We start from the raw sequence: 8,906 nt of genomic DNA on the forward strand, positions 1-8,906 counted from the left end.
TAGGGGTACCCTAGTATCCCGAACTTGTGCACGGGCAGTTGCAGCACACCGCGGCAAGGCTTGCCGGGCGACCGCGAAGGTCCTCCGTGGTTCCTTTGGAGCCATTCAAGAACAAAGTATTCAAGCCAAGGAGACAAGGCCCCGGCAAGAGGAGCTTGCCGGGAAGGCCAACCAAGGCATCTAAAGGAACTTGCCGCGATGCGCCACGCGTCCCGGCGAGGCCCGGTGAGAGACAAGCTTCCGGACGCGACAAGACAACAACCGCGGCAAGGTGCTTGCCGCGGCAAGCTACCACTCTGTACTCGCGCTCCAGCACATCCACCAATGTGTCGCCCTGGGGTCTTTCCAGGCGCGCGTGGCAAGAGTCTGTGCAGCCAGCGGTGCGAGGTGGTGAGCGACGCTGACGAGATTGCCATCGTGGCGAACGGTGGCGTCCCTGACGGTCCTTTTCTGCACTATTTGGGCGACACAGATGGGCATTTAATGCTTTTGTCCCCTGCCGTCAGGGTCAGGTAGGATACACTGTACAGGTAGTTGTACCAACCGCAACACCTTTTCCATTTTTACCCTTGACGACGTTGCCACCTGTCGATGACCCCTTCAGCATATAAAAGGAGGCCCATGGGCAACGGAGAGGGGGGTTCGAAACCAGAAAACACTCACACTCGGTCTCGTTAGCAGCTCGTGTGTACTGTAGCACTCAGCGCCCCCGAGCAAGAACTCAATACAATCAGACAAGTAGCAGTAGGAGTATTATCTCTCCGGAGAGCTCCGAAGCTGGGTAAACTTCTCGTATGCTTCACCTCGATCTGCTCTTTGTGCAATCTCCGCCGCCCGCCGAACCGAAAGGGGCTCGGTCCGCCGGTCCCATAGGTGTTCGTGGATCAGCTTCCCGACATCTTTGGCACGCCAGGTAGGGGGCGTCGAGGTTGTGTGAACCTGATCCAGCATTCACACGAGCTAGATCTTCATCTTCTTCATCGACATGCCACCGAAGAAGAAGGCTTCGGCGGCAACTGTTCCATCCACGTCGATCCCACCACCACCGGAGCAATCGGGTGGTGGCGTAGACGCTGGCGGAAGAACGGGCATCGACGAGGGAGCTCACGGTTCTGCCAGGTCCAAGGACAAGGCTGCGCAGACCTCGGCGTCCGTACATGCACCGCGCCCATCTCAGGAGGCGCAGGACCGACAACGTCATGGTACTCGCAGTGCCATACGTTTGTTAGGCCAAGATCAAGCTGGTGGATCTCGGGGTGCTCAAGACCAGCATGCACGCCAGCATGCTGACACGAGCGAGACACGGTCGCCTGGACGGGATACTTCTCCTTCTAACATAGTTAGAAGTCCGAGCATATCCCGCTCCTCGCACCATTCGCCACTGCCACCCACCACTCCAGCAGAAGCTTTGGCGCGAGCTCAACTGCTCCTGGATTACCCTCCAATGAAAGACAAGATCGACGGATGGAGGGCCACCATTCAGAGTCTCATCGGCTTCGCCAACGGCGACACTCCGCGGCAGCCGAGTACATCGCTGCCGCGGCAGGACCGCCAGGCACGAGCCGATGGCGACGAAACCGGTGGGGGTGCAACTACCATGCACTCTCCACCCCGAAGGCCAAGATCACCGACTCGCCGGATCCACCTCGACAGCGACTCCACCGCATCATCAGATCCACGAGCTCATCGCGATCAGCGCCAAGTTCTTCACGAACGACAGCAAGAAGACGCTCGTACTCGCATCGAGCGCCGAAGAGAAGCGCGACGTCAATCCGACCAGCGCGCTGGGCCTTCTATCGACATGCATGCGCCAGGGGAACCAGGCGACTTGCCGTACGCGGTAGGTTGCCCTGCGTTCACCCGTGAGCTGCGACAAGTCCAGTGGCCCAGCACGAAGAATTTCAAGCCACACGTACCAGAGAAGTACGACGGCAAGTCGCATCCGTCGGAATTCCTCAGCATCTACACCATCGCGGTGCAAGCTGCCGGGGGACGGGACGACAAGATCCTGGCCAACTACTTCCCGCTGGTGCTCAAGCCCAATGTCAGATCCTGGCTCATGCACTTGCCGGATAACTCCATATCCTCCTGGGCAGATCTATGCCATCAGTTTGTCGGTGCCTTTACAGGCGGTCGCAAGCCTCATGGCCAAGAGAGCGACCTTCATCTGCTTGCCCAGAAGGAAGGAGAGCCCGTGCGCAAGTACATTCAGAGATTCAGCCGCGTACAGCATAACATCCCAGATGTCCACCCTGCCGCGGTAATCAGCGCGTTCCATCAGAACATGCGAAACCGCAGGATGCGGGAGGAGATGGCGATGTGTAAGATCAGAGACGTCAGTGAGCTATATGCCCTGGCCGACAAGTGTGCGCGTGCTGAGGAAGGGAGGAAACTCCCCGGAGAGAATATAGGAGCAGGAGGATCTGATAGTGAGGAGACTGCCCCGGCAAAGAGAAACCGGCGGCGGAACAACAGGAAGAAGAAAGGCAGAGATGTGCTAGTCGTTGAGCAGTCCGGCAACGGAGGTGGCGCCAAGAAAGCAAAAGCCGGTATCTCTAGCAAGGAGATTGCTGTAGGCACCAACTACCAGGCTGTGGCGGTCGCCGACAAGCAGGACGACACCAACAAGCAGTACTGCAAGATCCACCGCACCAAGGGCCATGACCTCCAAAGCTGCAAGAAGGTAGAACAGCTTGTCGAGCAGCAAAAAGCTGAAATACGAGCGACGCGGCAAGGAGAAAGCCCAAGAAGGTGCTGGAGGAGCCGACAAGAAACGTCCCGGCCAAGGAGGACGCCGCGGCAAGGCCAAGCAGCGGCAAGGAGACAGACCTCCCCGCGGCCGCGACAAGGATGAAGATGACGACGACGATGAAGATATGGATGATGACGAGACCAATGAGCAGGAGTTCCATAAAGCCACAGAGGTCCTGTGCATTGACGGCGGTGCTTCTCTGCATACTTCCCACCGCCAGCTCAAGCAGTGGGTGTGGGAAGTCAATGCGGCAGAACCACCCATCGAGTCACGCAAGCCTCTGAAATGGTCCAGCTCGCCTATCATCTTTGATATTGAGGACCACCCTGATCGCATAACTGCGGTCGGGTGCTTGCCGATGTTGGTTTCACCAACTATCCGCAACCTCAAGGTCACTAAGATGCTAGTTGACGGCGGGGCCGGCTTGAACTTGATCTCCTCCGCGGTACTCCAGAAACTCCAGATCCCTGATAGCGAGCTCGAAGAGACCGGCACATTCCAAGGAATCAATCTGGGAAGGAGCAAGCCGAAGGGAAAGATCACGTTGCCGGTAACGTTTGGCAGCGAGTTAAATTTCAGGACTGAGAGGGTCACTTTTGACGTTGCCGACTTTCTATTGCCTTATAATGGGATACTCGGCCGTCCAACACTCGCCAAATTCATGGCAGCTTCTCACTATGCATACAACATGCTGAAGATGCCAGGCCCGATAAGTGTCATCTCTGTTCCTGGTGACAAGAAGGATGCTCTTATCTGCGCCGACAAGATGTACCGGGAAGCAGCAGCCGCAACAGATCGCAAGTCACTTGCCGTTGAAGCTCCCAGGGCGAAGAAGAAGACCATGTCCGGCAAGAGTTCTGATGCCCACTCCGGCAAGCGCACCTCTTCGGAGTGCCGCGCTACCGTCAAGGATGCACCATCGAGCTCCACCGGCAAGTATAAGAAGACAATGGCAGCTCCACCAGAGACCAAGAAGGTGTCCACCAAGGAGGATGGCACTGGTGGTACCTTCACCATCAGTGCCACTCTCGACCCTAAATAGGAAAGCGCGCTCGTTGCTTTCCTGCAGGCGAACGTCGACGTATTTGCATGGCAACCGTCTGACATCCCCGGTGTTCCCAGGAAAGTAATCGAGCACCATCTTGCCATATGTCCTCATGCGCGGCCCGTCAAGCAGAAAGTCAGGAAACAGGCAGTGGAGCGCCAAGAATTCATCGCAGAAGAAATCAAGAAATTGGAAGCAGCAGGCCTCGTCAGAGGAGTGCTCCATCCTACGTGGTTGGCCAACCCTGTAGTCGTGCGCAAGGCAAACGGGAAATGGAGGCTTTGTATCGATTTTACCGATGTTAATAAAGCTTGCCCCAAAGACCAATTTCCCTTGCCGCGCATCGACCAGATTGTTGACTCCACGGCCGGATGTGACTTGCTTTAATTTCTTGATGCATACTCAGGATACCATCAGATCTTCATGGCAGAAGAGGATGAGGAGAAGACCGCATTCATCACCCCATGTGGCACATACTGTTTCATACGGATGCCTTTCGGTTTAAAGAATGCTGGTTCAACATTTGCAAGGGTTGTCCACGATGCTTTTGAGCCGCAAATACACAGAAATGTGGAAGCCTACATGGACGACATAGTGGTCAAGAGCAAGGACAAGTCAACTCTGATTCAAGATTTAGACGAAACCTTTGCAAATCTACGCAAGATCAACCTCAAGCTTAACCCCGAGAAGTGTGTGTTCGGAGTCCCCTCCGGCAAGCTTCTCGGGTTCTTCGTGTCTCAGCGGGGAATTGAAGCCAATCCCGACAAGGTCAAGGCCATTGAGGAGATTGAAGCACCAAAGCGCGTCAAGGATGTACGAAGACTTGCTGGTTGCGTGGCTGCTCTCAGCAGGTTTATCTCTAGGTCTGCTGAGCGCGCCCTGCCGTTTTTCAAAATATTGAAAAAGGCAGGTCCAATGAAATGGACTCCGGAAGCGGAGGCTGCGCTGCAGGACTTAAAGAGATACCTGTCCTCCACTCCAACACTTGTCGCACCTAAGCCACAAGAGAAGTTGTTGCTGTATATAGCGGCAACCAATCAAGTGGTTAGTGCTGCGATAGTAGCAGAGAGGGAGGCAGATGATGAGCCAGCAACCACGGCAGATGCATCCAGCGACAAGCAGGGGACTTCACCGACAAGCTCTGGTCCCGACAAAGATGGATCTGCGCAGGCGCGTGAGAAGATGCAGAAAAGAATGGTACAGTGCCCAGTTTACTTTGTCAGTTCCCTTCTGCAGGGGGCTAGGTCATGGTATTCTGGTGTGCAGAAATTGCTTTTCGGCCTTCTCATGGCCTCGAGAAAGCTGCGCCATTACTTCCAAGCACATGAGATCACAGTCGTCACTTGTTTTCCGCTGAAGAGGATACTACAAAATCCAGAAGCAACAGGCAGGATTTTCGGGTGGGCACTGGAACTGTCTTGGCCTCAAGTTTTGAGAGCACTTCAACTATCCAAAGCAGAGCATTGGCGGAGTTCATAGCAGAATGGACGCCAACACAAGATGAAGAAATTCCAGAAACGAGCATCCCCGTCAAGGAAGCAAGCAAAGAATGGCTGATGTACTTTGATGGTTCCTTCTCGCTGCACGGCGCCGATGCGGGCGTGCTACTTGTCGCACCCACCGGAGAGCACCTCAAGTACGTAGTCCAGATGCACTTTCCCAAGGAGCTAGCAACGAACAATACCGCAAAGTATGAAGGATTGCTTGCCGGTGTCAGCATCGCAGCAGACCTTGGGATCAAGAAGCTCATTGTCAGGGGTGACTCACAACTTGTCGTCCGCCAAGTGAACAAGAATTATCAGAGTCCGTTGATGGAAGCTTACGTTGATGAAGTGAGAAAGTTAGAAGAGCACTTTGACGGCCTACAGATGGAACATGTTCCGAGAGCTCAGAACGACATTGCCGATGGCCTGTCAAAGTGCGCCACGCTTAAGTTACCTGTGGAACCAGGGATCTTTGTGCTCAAGCTGACTCAACCATCTATAACGCCATCAACTGGACAGAGCAAGAAGATGAAGTTGATTTCTGGTGACTATTTTCTGGCAGAGCTCCCCGAAGCCGCCGCCAAGAAGGTCGTCAAAATCAACACCAAGAGTGCTGAGGAGCAGTCTGCTCCGGCAAGCACTAGGATTTGTTCCGTTGAAGCAGACGCTCCCGACAAGTTTTCCTCCGGCAAGCTTGCGGGGGAACATCAAGCTCCGGCTGAGCCGCAGGTTCTCGCCGTAGAAGCAAATGTTCCCGCAGCAGCAGATGTGCCTTTAGTCCTTGTTGTCGAGCCGCAAGCTCCAGCTTGGGCACATCAGATTGTCCTTTTCCTTCAGATAGGAGAACTTCCCGAAGAGCAAGAAGAAGCGGAAAGAGTAGCCCGGCAGTCAAGTATGTACCAGTTTGTCGACAACACACTGTACAGAAGAAGACTCAACGGTGTGAAATTGAAGTGTATTCACCGGGAAGACGGACAAAAGCTGTTGGCAGAGATACATGGAGGCATATGTGGTCACCACATTGGCGCAAGAGCACTTGCCGGCAAAGAGTTCCGGCAAGGTTTCTTTTGGCTGACAGCCCTCCAGGATGCAACTGCACAAGTAACCAAGTGTGAAGCGTGCCAGTTCCATTCCAAGCTGATACACCAGCCAGCTCAAGCTCTCCAGATGATCCCTTTATCCTGGCCATTTTCGGTCGGGGGCTCGATATCCTCGGCCCTTTTCCCCGAGGTGTCGGGGGATTTGAGTACTTGTACGTTGCAATCGACAAGTTCACAAAGTGGCCGGAAGTGGAACCAGTGAGGAAGGTGACAGCACAGTCAGCAGTCAAGTTCTTCAGGTCGATTGTTTGCCGTTTCGGGATGCCTAACAGGATCATCACCGACAACGGCACACAATTCACGAGCCGCACCTTCATGCAGTACGTCCAAGATCTTGGCGCCAAGGTCTGCTTCGCTTCTGTTGCTCATCCGAGAAGCAACGGTCAAGCAGGGAGGGCAAATGCTGAAGTGCTGCGCGGGCTCAAGACCAGGACTTTTGACAGGCTGCACAGGTGCGGAAAGAACTGGATTGAGGAGCTGCCGGTGGTTCTTTGGTCGATCAGGACGACACCAAATCGAGCCACTGGCTAGACACCTTTCGCTCTAGTCTATGGAGCAGAGGCATTTCTCCCCACGGAACTCGTATACGGGTCACCTCGAGTGCTCGCTTATGATGAGCTCGAGCAAGAGCAGTTGCGACAAGATGACGCGCTGCTCCTTGAGGAAGACCGTCTTCAGGCTGCTGTACGAGCTGCTCGATACCAGCAAGCTTTGCGCCGCTACCATAGCCGCAAAGTTAATGCCAGAAGTCTCGGGGAAGGCGACCTTGTTCTTCGGCGCGTTCAGTCGGCCAAGAATTCCAACAAGTTGACGCCGAAGTGGGAAGGCCCTTACCGGGTGAAACGAGTCACTAGGCCTGGCGCTGTCCGCCTTGAGACCGAAAATGGCATTCCGGTGAGCAACTCCTGGAACATTGAGCATCTTCGTAAGTTTTACCCGTAAGGCGCGGTTGCCGGAACCTGTTCCGACAACCGCCTTTTGTACAAGTCTTGCCGATGTTACATGTAATCCTTTGTACAAAGCCGGGCGCAGAACCCGTGCATAAGTAAAGCTCATGTGCTCCGCACATCTTGTCAATTTCATGCTTTCTACTATCTTTGCATGCGTTATCTGACACTTTGTGCAGCGCCTACCCCCGGTAAGCAATAACGAGCCGTAAGGCTCCATATCTTTATTTTCTCTTCTTTCTTTTTCTCAAAAAGGAAAGGAAGGTTCCCTGGCACACAAGTTTGCCGGGGGAAAGGAGAAAATAATGGTGTGGACCAGGCATCGTTCAAGGAAGTTTTGCCTTACCGAAAAGCAAACGACAGAAAAGCTAAGTTGCCAAAGTTTGAGCAATCAGTTTTAAATTTTTAAGTTATCTTCCTCGAACGACCGTACTTTGTATGGAAAACCTGTGCGCAGAGGAACCAACTCGTAGCTAGTTGCGCCCTTACTTTGTTTCGAGTCCGCTCAACAACTTAAGTGAGCTACGACTAGTTGCGACAAGGTTTCTTGTCGGAAGCGGCACCGCCAGCAGGCTGCTGATGGATTTAGCTTTAAGCCCTAGCAAGAGTTCGGCGTCCGAAGACTGGGAGTTAACCCATGCCGGATCCAGCCTCCCCACTATAGATTCGGCAAGGAGCCTTGGCGCAAGTACGGCGTCCGAAGACAAGGATCTCGCCCCGGCTGGACTCGTTCCTTGTCTCGCCACGGCGGAGGAGGTAAACTCTGAAGAAACCTCATACGCCAATCCGACCAGCCTCCACTACAAAAAAAGACACATCTATGACATTTTGGCGCGAACAAACACTTTTTATGTCATGCTTATGACACTTCTATGATGATAATTGTGACAAAACCACGTATCATCATACATGTGGTGGGATCCTACTTCCGAACATGGGCTTTTCGTCCTGGGAGGGCCATGGACGCACCTGCATGACATTCTTTGGGCCATCCATGACAGAAAAAGTAATGGTAGAAGCGAGGGCGAGGAAAATTTCGGGGAGTTCCGGGTTATGGTGGGTGGTCGGGGCCGAGCGATGCACTGTGGTTTGTGCATTTCTCTCATGTACGTGCATGTGTGCGATGTGTTGGCTAACTGAACCCGAGTGATCGCATGTTACTGAACCCAAGTGATCGATCCCTTGGTTGTTAACTAAATCGAGTGATTCATTTGCTGCTGACTAAACCCGAGCGATTCCTTCGCCGCTGCAGCTAACTGAACCCGAGCGATCGATCACTACTGCTGCTTACTGAAGCCGATCGAGCCCCCATACAAGACATAGCTAGCCGGTGTTGGGTTGCCTCTAGATGAATAGTGTGATTGTTGCTATCGTGCACGCGGTACATAGAACGACTCGAGATGTGGTGAATCAAGCAGGTTGGTTTGCTATGGATGAATAGTTCCCGACAGGGGTTGGATGAATAGGACCCTGTTGTAGTAGGCCGTTGCCGCTAGATGAAGAGGACCCCGTGGAGGCTCTATGAACAGTAGCCAGTGGAGGCTGGATGAACATTAGCCCGTGGATCAACGGTAGGTA

The sequence above is a fragment of the Triticum dicoccoides genome, chromosome 1B (assembly GCF_002162155.2).
Source record: "Triticum dicoccoides isolate Atlit2015 ecotype Zavitan chromosome 1B, WEW_v2.0, whole genome shotgun sequence".
Taxonomy (NCBI): Eukaryota; Viridiplantae; Streptophyta; class Magnoliopsida; order Poales; family Poaceae; genus Triticum; species Triticum dicoccoides.